Below are 18184 nucleotides of genomic sequence, written 5' to 3'. Positions count from 1 at the left end.
ATTAATTAATGATCCTGGGTATCTAGAAAATACCTTTGCTTGTCTGTCTTGGAAGAAATTGCCCTTGCACAAATATTCCTCAAGAGACTACTGAGCAAGGAATTGTGTGTCAGCAGTCACAGGGAGTCAGCATCCCAAGTGATAACAGGATCAGGCCCCCAATGTCAGGAGTAGCCAGGCAGGGGACAGAGGCAAGCGGTGTGGCCTATGGCAAGCACATTCCAGAGGTAGTAACTGCTAAATAGATGGACCAGAGAAAACCAGCATAGACTATTTCCTACTCAATGTCAGACGGTTGGGGTCATCATGCATGGGAATGTTTGGATCTGGTCTTGTGTGATCACTCCTACCTCCATCTCTGCTTTTAATCCTTGTGTCTTCAGGCAAATGCCTGAATCTGGCTTTATTGCAATCTGCTCCCTGACTCCCCACCCTTCTGCCCATTTTTTTGGGTTAATTTAGTAACTTGAAATGGAAACAGTTTCTAACTGGATGCCAGAGTTATGCATAGCTCAGACCCTGAACACCGAGTCCTCGTCAGAGAATGAACGTGACTCCCCACAGGCCGAGGACCTGGAAGAGTAGGTAGGGTCCCTGGAACCAGCACTGGGGATCCCATTGAAGGACCTTCCATGGGGAGACCTGATGAAAAATCTTGGAACTTCAGAGGAGGAGGAGGAGCAGTCACTCACAGTCCATGAGACTGGGGTCCAGGATGAAGATCAATGGCTGAAAAGTTCAATCACATAATTAAGGACAGTTGAAATAATCCATTGGGGTTAGTAGCATACCAAAAGCAGAACCAGCTGCTTTCATAAACCAAGGCTGCAGTTCTCAACCCACTTTCCTGGGTAAACCCCATGGAATTTAATGGGACTTATTTCTGAGTAGACATGGTTAGGGGATTGCTGTCTTAATCAGCTTCTTATTTCTTCTTTGCATTTCTACCCTGCCTTTCCTGAAAGGAGCTCAAGGTGGTGTTTGTAGTTCTCTTCCACCCTATTTTGTCCTCACAGCAACCCTGTTAGGTTAGGCTGACAGGCAGTGATTGGCCCAAGGTCACTTAGTAAGCATCATGGCTGAGAGGAAATTTGTACCCTGGTCTCCCACTACACCACAATGGCTTATATTTTTGATCATCTTTAACCATATAAAGCCAGTGTGGTGTAACGGTTGTGCAGTGTGTGGGACTGGGACTGGAGAGATCCAGGTTCAAGTCCCTGCCCAGCCATAAAGCTCATTGAAAGACCTTGGGCCAGCCAAGTCTGTCAGTGTAACCCACTTCACATGGTTGTTGTGAGGATAAAATGGGGGGGGGGAGAGAACCATGTATGCCACCTTGAGCTCCTTGGAGGAAAGGCGGGATATAGCTGTAATAAATAATAATGGATAACCAAGTAAGAATAATGTTTAAAAATTGAAATACAGAAATGCAAAAAAAGCCAAAACCCTCCTCTTGCGGGGCGAGTACCGCTACAAAGCAACCAGGAACATCCCCCAACGCTCAAATCGCGTTTCTTGCGCGCCTCGTCGTCGCCAGGCTATCCCAACTCATTCTGTTTGTGGCCGCCACGAGGCGATCTTGAGCTCGGGTCGGTGCAGCCCGGATGTAGCAGCAGCAGCAGCAGCAAGAGCCGCCGAGCGGTGCTTACTTGCCTCCCTCTGCCGACTGTCTGCAAGTGACACGCCGCGGCGAGCAGGAACATGGCGCTGGGAGCGATGTAACGGAGCAGGAGGAAGAAATGCAGCCCGAGCTCGCTTGACAACTAGCCGGCAGCCTCTAGGTAAGCATGGGCTTGGGGGAGGGGAATGAATGGCCAAGCTTAGGACTTCCGTGCTGCATCCAGAGCGGGAGCAAGGGCCAGCGGGAGCATCAGTAGGCTAACCCGAAGGGAAGATTGGATGGGAGGAAAGAGGGTGGGGGATCCCTGATTGTCAATGCCTTTGTCAGGTTCCTAGAGACTGGGAAGAGCCTCGGTCTCTATATAGGCAGCGTTGCTGCTGGTGCTCTTTCTTATAGGGCTGCCCTTGGTGTTGAGCCTGGGCAGCTTTGCCTGCCCTGGCAGAAGCAAAAGGGGGGCAGCTGTGGGTGGGTGTGGAATGCTATGGATTGTGCCATTGCTGGTGGCGTGAAGGTAGAGAGAGAGAAAAGGAGGGCGAGGCTGTCCCAGCACTTTATGAGCAACATCCATCTCTCTCATTTCAAGCATGGTCTGAGCCACAAGACAAGACCCCCCAAAACAATGTACCTTTCTCAGTGATGTGTGCATGCATTTTCTGTGCAGCTGTGTGTGCATGATGTCTCTGTAGAAGTAGAAATCGGACATCATCATACTACTTGCAAAAATCCACATGCTGCTTATGCTGCTGGGAGCAGTCCTATTTATAAAGGAAGCACTTCAGTTGGATTGTCCCTTATAGATAGGGTGGGCCACATATATAACACACACATGTGCATGCACACATCAGCAAACATGTTTTAGGTGTGAGTGTTGGGGGGACTGATTTTAAGGGACTAATGTGACTGCCAGCATGGGGAGTCTGCGCTGTCACAGATTAAAGACATGGTTCAAAACGGAGAAATTTAATATTCTCCATGTGTGTTGTGCAGAAAGCCCTGCTGTGACCATGTCATTTTAGATGTTGAGGAGTTAGGAAACACAGAAAAACTGCCACCTTTTCAATCCTAGTGAAACAATGCCTTCTTTTAAGACTCTGATAGAGAAACTTGACTACTTGTGAATTGCAAGCTTCTAGTTCTGGTTTGATGCGACACTTTGCTCTTGCTTGTTTTAGAATGGTAATGCATGACTGACATATAAAAGAACAGTTTTTAAATATCTTCATCCCATTATTCATAAAATAAGATGAGATAAAAATGTAAACAAAGACAGTTGAACCTATGAAGACACATTCATGTTGTACATATTCATTGGACAGCTAAGTAATTTCAAGTAAGAAAATAGGAGTTTATTTTAGCAGACATGGCAGAGTTAGACAATATCCTATCAAGTAGAACACTCTTTGCACATGTATTGCTTTACAGAACCATCCTATACAGGTTTGCTCAGAAGTAAATCCCACGGTGTTCAGTAAGGCTTACTCTGAGGTAAGTGTGCATAGGGTTGCCCCCTTAATCAAAAGTAGGATTTTTAGCCTTTTTTAAAACAAACAAACAAACCAAGAACAGCTATATCACTTTTTGTAGATGTTGTAAATATAATATTAAGTAAAAGATAAATTAAAATAAAAACTTGGGAGCAAGTTTTGTTTCAAGCTAAAGGATGAACTTTTCGTTAGGATACAAATATTGTATAGAAGGCTGTCTAAGAATAGCACATTTAGAGAGCATGAGCCACAATGTAGGCACTAGGCAGGAAAACTTGGAGCCTTGCCAATGAACTCAATAGATCACACACTTTAAAAAAATTAAGCTTCCAAACCACTTGTTTTTGCCATTGTTTTATATGAAATATAAAAGTAGTTCTTTATGTTCACTGCTTATTTATCTTGATCTTCATGTAATACGTAAACATCACCGGATGTGATAGTTTGGGTTTTAATACAGTATGTGTGTGTGTGTGTGTGTGTATATATATATATTGTGTATATATATATATATATATATATATATATATATATATATATATATATATATATATATATATATATATATATATATATATATATATATATTTGTCTAAGTTACTTTTGAATAATTTATCCTTGAGATAGGGTGGGGAGAAAACCACAGCTACACTGCAACTGACCTTGTTGTGGAAAGGTACATGGCATTAGACAGCTTCATGGTGGAATGACAAAAGGAAATTATTGCTGGCAACAGAATGATATGATGATCTCCATGATTATAATTCCAAAATCCACAGTAGGCCAACACCTTTGTAAGTCAACCAAAATGTCACACACTAGTGAACAAGCTTTTGAGTTCTCCAGAACTCTTCATCAGGCTATGTTAAGCAAAGTAAGAGATTTTGGTTGGGGAGAAAGAGAGATGAAGAGACTGGCTTTATATTAAAGCCAAAAATCAGAGGTGGTAAATTTGTGGCCCTCCAGATGATGTTGGATTACAGCTCCCATCATCCATAACCATTATTCATGCTGGTTGGAGTTGAGTTCAAGAACAGCTGGAAGGTCTGTATCAGTTTCAATCTTAAAATGGAGTGGAGATAAGCACTCTTAGGTGCTATACAGGTTTTAGGTTACATCTAGATGCTGGTGTAAAGAAACAGACAATAGCTGATGCCTCATTTTTGAGAATATAAAATCCAGCAGTACTAGGGACATGGAATACTTCATTTTAGGAAGCTGAGTTTTAGCCTAGACCTCTTTCTGACATATTAGTTCTCTCTCTCTCTCTCTCTCTCTCTCTCTCTGTGTGTGTGTGTGTGTGTGTGTGAGTGAGTGAGTGAGTGAGTGAGAGAGAGAGTGAGAGAGAGAGTGAGTGAGTGAGAGAGAGAGAGAGAGAGAGACAGAGAGAATTCAAATCACAAGAACCCCATTTGGCATTCTGAAGTGGTACAGTCAAGGCACAAGCTTACAACCTCACTAGAACTACGTCACCTTCCTAGTGTAGATGTCTGTGCCATATGTTCAAAAAATAATGATTGAGGATCTTATAGGCTGAAAATTATAAATGTGGAGATTTAATTATATTTCTCATTTGCATTCAGCATCCTGGTTGCATGTTGTCAAAATCTTTTCTGTACTTAAGAGACCAGGAACTTTGAAAAGATGAAAGCTGAGATTTGTACATTCTAGCACCAGCAGAGGGTTAAGTGGATGAAGGGAGGAGCAGGCTGGGGAACCTGCACAGTCTCTTCCAATAGCTATCTATAAATCTTTCTAGGCAACACAGGGCCCTCAAGTTTTTGAAGGAACTTGCATGATTGGGCTGCAGGTGACACTGGCTGGCACCTCCTTCTAAAAGTTCTAATCTGGGGCCTCCTGGGCCTGGGCGTGAGTCTTGCATGTACCATCACTTGCTGCTCAGTCTAGCCACCAGGGTTGGTGTCTGACAATGGACTGTGTAGCATTCTTTCCCATCAAAGAGTTGCTTTACGGCACTGATGGGGAACCTGTGGCCCTTCAGATATTGCTGAACTCCAGCTGCCATCAGCTTCAGCCAGCATGGCCAATGGTCAGAGATGATGAGAGTTGTAGATTCAACAGACTCTGGAGGTCCACAAGTTTTCCCCTCCCTGCTTTTAAGGTTTCTCCCTCCCCCCTTTTCAGTTCCCTTGCCTTTGGATTCTGGCCAGAAGTCAGCTGGTGCCTTAATTGTCAGCATTCTGTGTTCTTCCTTTACACTGGAATTCTGCAAGTTTGCTTCAGCTGGGTGGACTCAGAATTCACACATGCTTATTTCAATGAACTGGCAATTATTCATTCCTTAACAAATACTTTTTGCCTTTTATTTTCCTCCAAAACATAACCATTTCAACAATGTATGCATTTTTATTTAAGCACTGAACCAGGTCTATGTGACTCTGGTAAGTGAATTAAACATCTCATCCAAATATGTACACAGCCTGGCAGCACTACAGTTTGTTCCCTTGTGGCCTATATGTTGTATATTTTGAATTGCAGTGTGCTCCGATGAACTAGATTTACAATCCTATGGTTAGTTACAGTGGTGGCTGGTACCCACTAGACCTGGTAGGACTGCTATGGGGGCGTGGCCAATGAGATCACAGGCAAGTAGCCAAGTTATTCTGGTTTTTTCCCCTTCCTCCTCCCTTGCAAACATACTGTGGATACTTAAGCATTGCAGTTTTCCATATAGCACCTAACTAAACTGTAAAGTGACTTACTTTAGTTCAGAAGGGGTTTCTGCTGTCACAGTTGCTTCTCTGATGGGGGAAAAGTTGTGTGGCATCCACCTGTTCTGGTTCTTTTCATATCCTCCTCCTTCACAAAGAAATAGTAGACACTTAGGCTGTGGGCATACTAGTTACTTACAGCAAAGTGTTTCATTTGCCCACACTTGGAGGGTCAATGGGTTGATCTGCCAGTCTGGTGCAAAATCTGCCTGAAGCCAAATTAAAACAAACAAACACTTGAGCTGATTCCATCAGGATTTAGACTATAAAGGGATGGAGTTTGACTAGTGTCATATGGCCCTTTTTTCAGAATACAGAGGTGGAGATGCACTGGAACTTGTACAACAGTGAGTATGTCTCTACCCGTAAACATTACAATTGTAGCAATACTTAGTACCTAACAGATCTTTAGTGCTAGCCTTGCTGTCATGAGAGCGCACACCGTTAAGTCATCTCTCCTCAACAGGGAACAGGAATCTTGATGTTTGCTCCTTCAGTAATGTTCTCGCAAACCTGTTTAAAAAAACACACACACAAAGTGAGTGAGTTGCTGGAGTAGAAACTCACATTTAGTAGGTCCTACAAAAGGATTTAATCCTATGCTTGCTCTCTTGAGTAAGCTCCACAGAACACAGTGGTGTCTACTTCTGAATAAGATGGATAGGATTCTGGTAGTAATCAGCAGTGCTTGGAAAGTTCATTTTAAAAAGGAACAAAATAGTTCAAGGTCCTCCAAATGCCCTTTGAGTTCATAATAATTTCTGCTTGCCACACAACTGTGAAAGGCACAAGGATGCTGCTCTCACCCCACTGCCAACTCTAAAACATTTGTTGTTATATGCCTTCAAGTCGGTTATGATTTATGGCGACCCTATGAATCAGCGACCTCCAGTGGCATCTGTTATAAACTACCCTGTTCAGATCTTGTAAATTCAGGTCTGTGGCTTCCTCCCACACCACATTTGAAATGAGTTGATTTTTCTCTTATCTGCTTTTTTCACTGTCCAACTTTCACATCCATACATAGAGAGATTGGGAATACCATGGTCTAAATGATTCTGACTTTAGTGTTCACTGATACATCTTTGCATTTGAGAACCTTTTCTAGTTCTCTCATAGCTGCCCTCCTCAGTCCTAGTCTCCTTCTGATTTTTTGACTATTGTCTCCATTTTGGTTAATGACTGTGCCAAGGTATTGATAATCCTTGACAAATTCAATGTCCTCGTTGTCATCTTTAAAGATACATAACTCTTCTGTTGTCATTACTTTAGTCTTCTTGACATTCAGCTGTAGTCCTGCTTTTGTGCTTTCCTCTTTAACTTTCAACAGCATTCGTTTCAAATCATTACTGGTTTCCGCTAGTAGTATGGTATCGTCTGCATATCTTAAATTATTGATTTTTCTCCCTCCAATTTTCACACCTCCTTCATCCTCATCCAATCCCTCTTTCCGTATTGTATGTTCTGCGTATTGATTAAACAAACAGGGTGATAAAATACACCCCTGTCTCACACCCTTTGGCTTTGAACCACTCAGTTTCTCCATAATCTGCCCTACATATTCTACAGTAGCCTCTTGTCCAGAGTATAGGTTGCACATCAGAACAATCAGGTGCTGTGGCACCCCCATTTCTTTTAAAGCCTTCCATAGTATTTCATGATCTACACAGTCAAAGGCTTTGCTGTAATCATTCTAAACCATATAAAGAACTTAAGTGAAGAGTAAGAAGAAAATAAAATAAACTTTTAAGCAACTTGATAATATCTTTTTAAATTAAAATATATTTAAAATGAGCATCTATAATTGTATAAATGTAATGGTTACAGTGTTAGACTAGGACCTGGAAGTTCTACTAATGTAAATGTACTGCCTTCGATTGCGACTTATGGCGACCCTGTGAACAGGGTTTTCATGAGGCTGAGAGGCAGTGACTGGCCCAAGTTCACCCTGTGAGCTTCATGGCTATGTGGGGATTCGAACCCTGGTCTCCCAGGTCATAGTCCAACACCTTAACCACTACACCACACTGGCTCTCCACACCCACTTAAATAAACGCTCTGGGATTTACTTCTAAGTAAAATTAATTAGTACAGCTAAATCATACCTCCTTGGTATAGTTAGCAATTACATATGTGAGATTATGTGTCACTTCTATGGAGAAAACAGAAAATATTGTGTTCAGGATTATTATGTTTTATTTAAGCTGTGCCTGGTTTATTCCCTGGTCCGCAGAAAGAATCTCCCAGACATAAAGCACTGTATTGAAGTATCATGGATAATAGTTATTGCCTAAAGAACTCCAGAGTTTCTTTATTAAAAAAAATAAAACCAATCCTGTAAGTGCCTATTGCTCAGAGAAAAAAGATATGGCAGGTGGGAAAAACAAGCCAAAATATTAGAAAAAGGAGTCTTTCACACCATATAATCAGTTCTAAATACTGTAGCATAATGTTCCACAAGTTCCACCAGTACTCCATTGGTGCGAGGACTCAGAGATTCACACAAAGTATGTTTAGGTATCTTTGTTTTTATTAAAGCAGGAATTTGCTTAACTCAAAATTCCTTCTTGTGATCAACCACATTTACACAGGTTCCACCTCCCCACTCAAAGTGAAACTAGGGCTGGAAGTGTGCAACAAACCCACACGTCCTGCTAATTGGATTACCTATGCCAGGATTACCTATGCTCTTGGAGGTCGCTGATTCATAGGGTCGCCATAAGTCATAGTCAACTTGGAGGCACATAACAACAACAATGCCAGGATGACTGTGTTATCAACTAGGCTCCTGCTCTGTCTTCCAGCCCCCATCATGAAAGAGACAGTCCTGGATTCAGAACGAAAACAAACTTCTGGTCTTCTTCAAAGTACTTCTCAGCTTTTTAAAAATTAAAATAATAATACATTCTTGCTCTTATCCCTAATGGGAGTTAATTATCTTGCATAAGCCCACATCAAATTTTCAGATACTTTAAATAAATAGAAAGGTCCAGTCCAGCCCATTCCATTCTTGGGGCAGTTAGCCACTAAGAATCTCCTTTCCTTCACCATTCCAAGTCCAGCTCATGAAGAAACTAGATTCTCTCACCACTTTATAGCACACTTTGTGATGCCAGCCAAACATTTGGGGGGGCCGTTTGCCGCCAAGAATCTTCTTTTCCCCCAACCCTGACAATACAGGAATACCCCGCTATACGGACCTTCACTTAACGTACACTCGCTTTTACGGACATACTCCATACTCCACCATGCCCCTGTTTACATACTCTTGCTTCACACTTACGGACACTTAATGGTGCGTGGGGGTGGAAATAGACGTGATCGCGCCATGCAAATCAGCTGGGAGGCTCGATTGCCATCTGCTGGGAGGCGCGGCAGCGCAGCAGCAGAGGCTTTAGCGCGGGGCTTTGAGGCTCCGCATGAAGGAGAGGTAAAAAAAGTTTTAAAAGGTAGTGCTTCACTGTAAGGACATTTTCGGTTTACGTACTCTCTCTGGTCCCATTGAGTACGTTAATGCGAGGTATTACTGTATAAAGGCCTCCAGCCCATAGAGAAACCAGATTCTTCCCACACACACACATTATGATGCCAGCCAAACATTTTGGGGGGCAGTTTTCCACAAAGGATCTCCTCTTCCACCCACCCTGACAATAAAAAGGCCCAGTTTGGCCCATGAAAAAACCCAGAAACAATCTAAGGTACAATAAACAGGACCTAGTCTGGCCTACGAAGAAACCAGATTCCTCCTCCACCACCCTATGCCGGCCAAACATGCTTCTGGGGTAGTTTACCACCACTCCTCTCACTGATCTCTCTATACATACACATATGAGCATGCTCAGAACCAATGTATGATTCTGATCTAGGCCAAGGCTACCAAGTGGGCGGTTCTTAACTCCTGACTCCTCCCAAATTTGCTATAGTGGCTGTGTTAGGGAGCCCTCATAGTAATAGAGAGAGGAGGAGCCTTCCTAGGAGGGCTGACAAGCAGAACAACCAAGGGTAGGGGAACCTCTTTGCCACAGCTACACTTTTGGATTAGGATTGGGTGAGTGGTGCAGAGCTGATTGGCCAGAGCAGATTGACAGAGATGTTTGCAGAGTTCCTCTAAGTTCAAATAGAAATATAAAGTGTTTGTGGAACAAGAAAAAGCATGTGGCTTTGAGATTTTGGGGGGCAATTTTTAAAAAAATCATTTGAAGTTCTTATTGGGAAGGCTCTATCCCAGTGGACCAGCCTTCGCTGATCAGTCTTATGTTCATCCCCTTGCATTCAATAGGATTTGTCCAATATATCCTAACAGAGCCGGCCCCAGGCAGGCCGGGGCCCTTGGACACCAGCCTGCCCTGGGCCCTGGCACCCACATGCATGCATGCTACCTACCTACCAGGCGAGCGGGATGGGGGGAGAGCAAGCAGGCTGGGGGGAGGGCAAGCGAGCAGGCAGGGGAGGGTGAGCAAGCGGGCAGGTGTGGGCGGGCTGGCAAGCAGGTGGGCAGCTCCCTCCCTGCAATCTGCGGCAGTGAGCCTGCCACAGAAGGGGAGTGCTACTCCCCCACCATATCCTTCACGGGCCTCTGTGGGCTGCAGGGCCCTTGGCCAGGGCCCCACCTGGCTGCCCTTTGGAGCTGGCCCTGTATCCTAATTATGCTAATATATCCTAATTTTCAGAGTGTGCATTCTTATATAACCAAAATGGCACCATCCACTCACAGGGGAAAGAAAACCCAAAGTAAGGGAGGAATACAACCAGCCCAATGAGGATCTAAACATATGTGGTGGACACAGAATGACTGTTGAAAGGGGAATGTAAAACTTGGAGGGAGGGAAAAGGAGTAGAATATGAAATAGGTGGGTGGCTAGCTGTAATCAGGGGCGGTGACAAAGGGCGGCCAGGTCGGGCCCTGGCCAAGGGCCCCGTGGACCACAGGGCCCCCTGAAGGGCCCCTCATTAGGGTGAGGAGCACTCTCCTCCCATAATCCGCGGCAAGGTCTCTGCTGTGGATCACAGGGAAGGAGCTGTCTGCTTGCCGGCCTACTTGCTCACCCACCAGCCCACCCGCGCCCACCTGCTTTCTTGCCCTCCTGTGCCTGCTGGCCCACTGGCCCACCCACTCGCTTGCTCTCTCACCCGCCCCTCGGCCGCCTGCTCGCTTGCCCTCCCTAACCCCCTGCCGCCCACTCACTCGCTCGTGCCCCCCACTTGCCCCCCCACTCTCCCACCCACCCTGCTCACTTACCCGCCCCCCACTTGCTTGGTAGGTAGGTGGGGAGTGCATGCCTGGTGCTGGTGCTGGCTGTAACCCTGATCAGGAACATTCCACATTGCAACATTTTGTTGTAGTTCCCTCTTATATCTGAATACTGGGAGGAAGGGCAGGATATAAATCCAATAAATAATAATAATAATAAATAAATAATAATTTTGATGCAGTTAACAGTTAAAATATCTCCTCTAGGCAACCAGTTTTATTGAGCATCCATTCTGATTTGTTTGCATAAAGCTTATATGGGGGTTAGAGTATGTCTGATCTTTACTGAGCATTCATTCTGAATGAGCATTTCTCCTGATTTGTTTGTGAGATATTTGTACATCTTCCTGTTAATCATTTTTTATCCCACACTTTTATGTGCATTTCCACATCAGTTTCCTAACTGCAAAAATCCTTTTGGTGGTGGTGGGGAGTGAGTTTGTTGCACTAGGAAAATGGAAGACTGTAGATTTTAATTACTTTTAAAAAATCAAAATTTACCTGGTTTTAACTTTATCTTTTATTGACAATTTTAATGCTTGTTTTATTTTCTGTAAACTACTTAGGTGTTTTGTTTACAATAAGTAGTATATCAATTTTGTTATATCAATAAAATAAAAATAATTGCACAAAGCTAAATTTCCAGCATGCAAAGTTGTGACAGTCTGGACAGGAGGCAACCAAAGCATTAGAACCCATTTAAAAATAGTATCTCCATTCACTAATAGGCAAAAAACCTTGTGGTTTAAGAACATTCCTATAGCCAACAGATATTTCTATCAAAGTTTTAAAAGCAGGGAAATTGGGCAGCTCTAGTGACATCTCTGAGATATTGTACTGCCCTACAAATTTGTCAAAATGCAAACACAATTTGGGTTGGTTTTTCACAGTCCAATCCACTTCCTGTGTAGCTTGGAAGAATTTGGTTGGATGGGCACTGGGCAGAGGGGAAGCCCCTTTCCTTTTCAAAAGGAAAACTTTGTGAACAGTATCATTGCTTTTCTGGGTTTCCCCCACCTTTTTATTCTACAGCAGGCACATGTAGTCTCCCACTCAAATTTAAACCAAAGCTGTCCCTGGCCACATCCACACCAGACCTTTCTTTCACTTTGGACAGTCATGGCTTCTCCCAAAGAATCCTGGAAAGTGAAGTTAGTGAAGGGCGGTGAGAGTTGCTAGGAGAGGCCCCCTCACAGAGCTTCAATGAGAGCAGCCGACTGTTAAACCAGTCTGGTCACTGGAGCTGTGTCAGTGGAATAGGAGTCTCCTCTCAGCACCCTTCACAAACTACAGTTCCCAGGATTCTTTGGGGGAAGCCATGATTGTCTAAAGGGAAATAATAGGCTGGTGTGGGTGTGGCCCCCTGATTAGGCAAGCCCAGCAGCTGAGGGTCTGGCTTTTAGAACACTGACAGTTGGTTCTTACTGAGCATGCCTGGCCTTATCACTGAGTTCAATGCTAAATGTCTTAAATTAATTAAAAATCAGCTAGATATTTTTTTAACTTTGAAACTGCAGAAGATGAAGGTTAGCATATGGGGAAAGGTCAATAACAGGATTACAGCTACTCTGTGAATATGGCTGATTTTTAATGAATTTCAACAGATTATGAGAACTCTGACAAAAAAAAGTCCAAAAGGGGTCTGGTTTTTCTCTCTTTACACTTTGAATTCTTGATTCTCTCTGACTGTTTTGTGTATTGTCATGAAAATTGAGAGGGTTGTTAAGCAAGCATTTCTGAGTTCAGGACTATAAGTTTTGTAAGGTTTTGTTTTGAAACGATCTTATGGGAAGGATTAGAATGGCATGGGGGGAATTTTCAATTTAACAGAGCAGAATGAGAAAAATCCATGCTGGCTATAGTATATAGCCACTCTTGTGGCTGTGTAATACACAAAAAAGTTATGCAGAAAATACCTCCCAAACCTCTAAGGTCAGTTTTTATAACATGATTGCCTTTTACAAATCTTTGCAACAAACTTGCTTCCTCCTTTTCTGGTTGTCCTGTTTTAGCCAAACTACCTGCTAATGCTCCACTTCCCCTTTTGCTTTAAGGAACGCATGTCTCCACTGCATATTGATCCTGAACCTAATGTTGGCACTTTGCCAGTGTAATCATGTGGATTTTGAAAGTGTTTTTTTTTTGCATTGGGTACTGTGATAAGAAATGATGATTGTAGAGTCATGTATAATTGGTGATGAAGTCTTCAAATGTTTTGTGTAGCTCGCTTGTGTCGTGCTCATGATCACTAACGCCAAGCACATGCACTTATTTTTGACTTTCAAGTGTTGGAAAGTGCATAGTTGGTATGCTGTGGTCTTAGGGGGTCTGTTCTGTGTGTCCCAGAGCCATTCATTTTCCTTATCTCTCTGCCTCTGACTTGGCTGGCTTCAATATGCAGTGGCTCACAGAGAAGTTTACCTCTTGCCCTCAAGTTGTCCTTTTCCCTTCCAAGTTTTGCTGCTTTCTTCTGGATTTCTCATTTGTCTCTCCCACAACATGCGTGCAAGTTCCTGCTCTTATCTGCTGTAGCACTTCTCTGCGAAGAGCATGCTTGGATGGATACTTTACTTAGGCTGCAACAGCAGGATGCCAGTAGCTGAAAATCAGCACGAGACTGTTTCAGGCCTGCATGACTTGTGACCAAGCTGGATACAGCCCACCAGCTGTGTATGGTTGCCCAGAAGGGCCTCTCTAAACCTCTTTTTGCTGTGTGGCTGGAACTGTGAAAACCAGAAGGCGGTTACCTTGCAGGCCACCCATGCTTGGCTATGGGTTGTGTTCAGCTTGGTGTGGCTTTCTTAGGAATTAAAACCACCTTCATGCCTATTATCTTATATTAACATTTACATCTTTAAATCATTTTTGAGGGCTTATCCTTAAAGCACTTTCATATACATTGGATTATATTAATTTAAGTAATCCTTAGCCTGTAAGGTAGATCATCATTATCCCAATGTTGCAAGTGTGGGGTCAGTGGAAAGACAGAGAAGATTTAAACTAGCAGGCCAAGGCCAAGCTAGTATGGCTGATTTCTTAAAGCAGGGATGAGGAACCTCTGGCTCTCCAAATGTCTCTGGACTACAACTCTCATCATCTTTGACTTTTGGCCAGTCTGGCTGCGGTTGATAGGAGTTGCAGTTCAACAACATCTGGAGGAGCACCAGTTCCCTACCCAGTCTTAACTTGTAACCCCCATGCATTTTACCCCAGTTAAGTCCCACTGTGCCACTCCCAAGTAAGCGTGTGTAGGGTTGCAGCCTTAATCAGATTACGAAAAAGGTCTAGCCTGGAACCAATAATTTTTTTTGACATAAATTTAGCGACTACTTCACCATGATATATTGGTTTGGGTTTTTTCCCTTGTTGTTTTAAGTATATTTTTGATTTGATCTTGGGAGGGGGGTTTACTGTGTAAGTAATAATAATAATAATAATAAACTTTATTTCTACCCCGCCCTTTTTCCAATAGGACTCAGAGCGGCTTACAACTAAAAACAACACCATTAAAACATACAGAAGTATACAATTAAAAAAGAATTAAACTATGAGAAAAATTAAAACCATAAAACATACGTTAAAAACAGCGGACAATTTAAAATAATAAAATATTTAAAAAATTTAAAATAATAAAATCATATAATATAGTCACCAATCCTATGACACTTAATCCTGGTCGTTCTCTATCCCAAATGCCCGTTGAAATAAAACAGTAGTCTTTACTTGTCGCCGGAAGGACGGCAAGGAGGAAGCTAATCGCACCTCACTTGGAAGGGAGTTCCACAACCTACGGGCGGCCACCGAAAAGGCCCTATCTCGTGTCCGCATCATATGTACTTGCGAAGGTTTGGAGAGCACAAGAAGGGCCTCACCTGAAGATCTCAAATCCCGGACAGATTCATGTAGGGAGATACGATCTGTCAAATAACCAAATTTCCTTTTAAGTTGCGTGTTGGTTTATTTAAGGTTACATCCCCCCTGTAATTAAATATCCATTTTTATTTAACTTATATTTATTGATACTGATATGTACTCAGTTTTATTCTCTGTTATATGAAGGATAAACAAAATTGAATAAGTCCCCAGGAGGGGTGGGGCAGGGATGCAATGTGTGGATGCTTAACTACTATACGCACAGGCCCTCTCCCCCATGCAAACATTTTAAGGCTGTTAGATGCCATATACTCTATATTGGGTGCAGATCAGTGTGAAATTCAACAGTGCCACTCCATCCAGCACAACTCTGAGAAATACTGTAACCATAATCTGATGCATCTAGTACATGGGAGTTCCCCACTAGTACATCATTCATTTCATATTGGTGTGTCTCCTAACCTGTATTAGTGGAGGAGATGTGCAATCCTGTCACGATAGTATTGTACTTGCTCCTGGTTTAGGTCTCCATTGCAACATTGATGGTACCACCTGCAGTGAATGAAGCACCTTGGGAGATGTGTACAGAAATATACCGCCTCGTGAACATCCGATGGAAGCGGAAGAGTACCACCATTTAAAAACAACAACACACAATTGTATTATTTTTTTAAAAGAGAGCTTGCCAACCTTTTTAGGCTAATGGTCACATTTGGATTTTTGAGCTCGTGTTATGGGCACCGCCCCCTCTGTTCACTTCTCTTCTCTTCCCCCAGTTCAGCACCCCCCCAAAAAAAGAGAGAGAGTGCATGCACTTCACTTTTCCAAAGTATCTGGGTAAAAGTTGGATACAGAGGAATTAATTTGAACCTTGAAAAGCACATAAGGTTGAAAGAGGAAGTGAGAAAGAGTGTCACTCTTCCAACTTCCTCCTTCAGCTCTATGTACTTTTCAAGGAAGAAAAAGATAACCATCCTTATAACCATAGACCCTCCGTGGCGCAGAGTGGTAAGCGGTGGTAACGCAGCCGAAGCTCTGCTCACAGCCGGAGTTCGATTCCAACGGAAGGAGGAAGTCGAATCTCCGGTAAAAGGGGTCGAGGTCCACTCAGCCTTCCATCCATCCGTGGTCGGTAAAATGAGTACCCGGCATATGCTGGGGGATAAAAAAAGGCCGGGAAAGGAACTGGCAATCCCACCCCATATATACGGTCTGCCTAGTAAACGTCACAAGATGTCACCCTAAGAGTCGGAAACAACTCACACTATAGGTGCGAGGACACCTTTACTTTTTTGACTAATGTACACATTTTTGCAAGCAGTTTCTCATCATATAATACATTTTTGTCTTACATTTTCACTCATATATTCATTTTTATGCACGCTTTCCCCTACATTTTTGTCAGCATTGGTTGGTTGGCGAACCGCATTGCAAAATGCAAATAAGTGCGAATTTTGAAGGATGGTTGTGTTTCGGATCTCATATTGTTTCAGAAAGTGTGAATTCGAAATGTGAATGGAATCGAATGTCTCTCCCATCCCTAGTTGACAATGGCTTGACTTTTAATACGCTCTCATTCTGCCCTCAAATCAATTATCTCAATGCCATGTGTGTGTATTTGGTACAAGCCACTTACCATGCACTTTAGAATAACTGCCTTCAGCCTAATTAGTTAATTTATATACCGTAGTAACTGCAAAATTCAGTGCACACTGGAGGAGAAGCGGTGTTCTCCAAAACCCAGTGAAATATACTTTAATTATGTGAGTGTATAGTTTAGTGTCCTAAGGCAGATCTATATATTGCAAAATAACCATCATTTACCTAGATGACAGCTCACACAGGAAGTTACAGATGTGAATAATGTAATTTGAAAGAAGACTACTTTATTTATTATTTGATTTATATCTTCCCAGTAGGAGCCCAGGGTGGCAAACAAAAGCACTAAAACATTTTAAAACATCATAAAAACAGACTTTAAAATACATTAAAATAAAACATATTTGAAAACATTAAATACTTGAAGACATTCTGGCAGCTTGAGTACAGTGGACTTCTGCATCACCAGCACACAACCTACATGTCATTGCATCTTCTGTGAGTTCTCTGCTCCTGCATTATACTGCATACCTGTAGAACACTCTCTGAATTGTGGCACATGCAGACCAGAGCTTTTTCATAATGTGTGTCATCTCCAAGGCACACTTCATTTTCTATGAATGCCAAGTTTAAAACTTGCCCTTCCAGCTTGTTGTGAATGCCCTGCAAAGTGGTTTGCAGTGGAGCAAATAATCAGACTTCGTTTGAACCCAAAGGCTCTTGAAGAGATCTGAAATTGGGTTGCAAAAAGGGTGGAAAATTTATCCATTTCGTCCAAGTCAGCAAATAAGCAAATTTGCTCCAGTCAAATAACTGAGATTTTAAAATTCCATGGCCATTCGTTTGGGAAAGGGAGTTTGTTTCACATCATTCATGACAGCAGAGATGGGGACCCTGTGGCCCTCCAGTGTTGTTGAACTACAGCCTATACCCTGGCCATGAGCTATGCAAGCTGGGGCTGATGGGGTGTTCATCAAGATCTGGTAAGCCACAGGTTCCCCACCCCTGCACTAGGTATTGAATGAGCAAAATGAAATTACTGTAGAATGTTCTCATTGTGCAACATCTTGCACAAGCAGAGAGCATGAGAACTGCTAGAAAACCTATATATTGTAGCACTGTGTAAACTCTTGCACTTGTGAAACAGTGCTAGTGACTCTTCCTTAGGCACATACTACACACACATACACAGAGGGGGTTCTGCTCCTCCTACCCGCTCCACTCACCAACTCCCCACTAACCCTTACCCCCCCCACCTATCAGGCAACCCTTTACCAACTCACTTGTTTCACCTATTCCTCTACTGCTGCTGCTACTCCAGACAAATAGTGATGCCACGCAGTGCAGCTAGGCCACACAGTGCAGCACAGCTAGGTCACAGAGTGGTCTCCTGCCCACGCACGCAGGCTGCCGCTTGTGCCACCCTGCTCCTTTGTCTCCTCTGGACACCCACTACCACTGCGCAGCACGCCAGCCGGCCATCCTCCAGCCAGGCTCCCACTGCTGCCTTGCCTGCTTGCTGAGGCGGGTAGTATGAGCAGCATGCAGGTGGAATGCATGAGGAAGCATTCATGCTACAGTTCACAGTGCCACCTGTCTGTGGTGCTGCAAACTGCAGCGT

General features: G+C 43.2%; 1 protein-coding gene across 2 annotated transcripts in view; it reads left to right on the top strand.

Moving 5' to 3' along the window:
• Positions 1-1607: 1607 nt before the first annotated feature.
• PAK5 (p21 (RAC1) activated kinase 5) overlaps positions 1608-18184 on the top strand; it is a 159073-nt gene continuing 142496 nt past the window's right edge. Inside the window, exon 1 of one of the 2 annotated variants that reach the window (XM_061622545.1) lies at positions 1608-1784. The gene's annotated coding sequence lies outside the window, so the exon portion shown is untranslated. The remainder of the gene's footprint in view (positions 1785-18184) is intronic. The other variant, XM_061622544.1, reaches the window with a different exon arrangement.

Source organism: Rhineura floridana, chromosome 4 (genome assembly GCF_030035675.1).
Source record: "Rhineura floridana isolate rRhiFlo1 chromosome 4, rRhiFlo1.hap2, whole genome shotgun sequence".
NCBI lineage: Eukaryota > Metazoa > Chordata > Lepidosauria > Squamata > Rhineuridae > Rhineura > Rhineura floridana.
The sequence above is the reverse complement of the archived record's forward strand: the minus strand, read 5'-3'. Positions and strand labels throughout refer to the sequence as shown.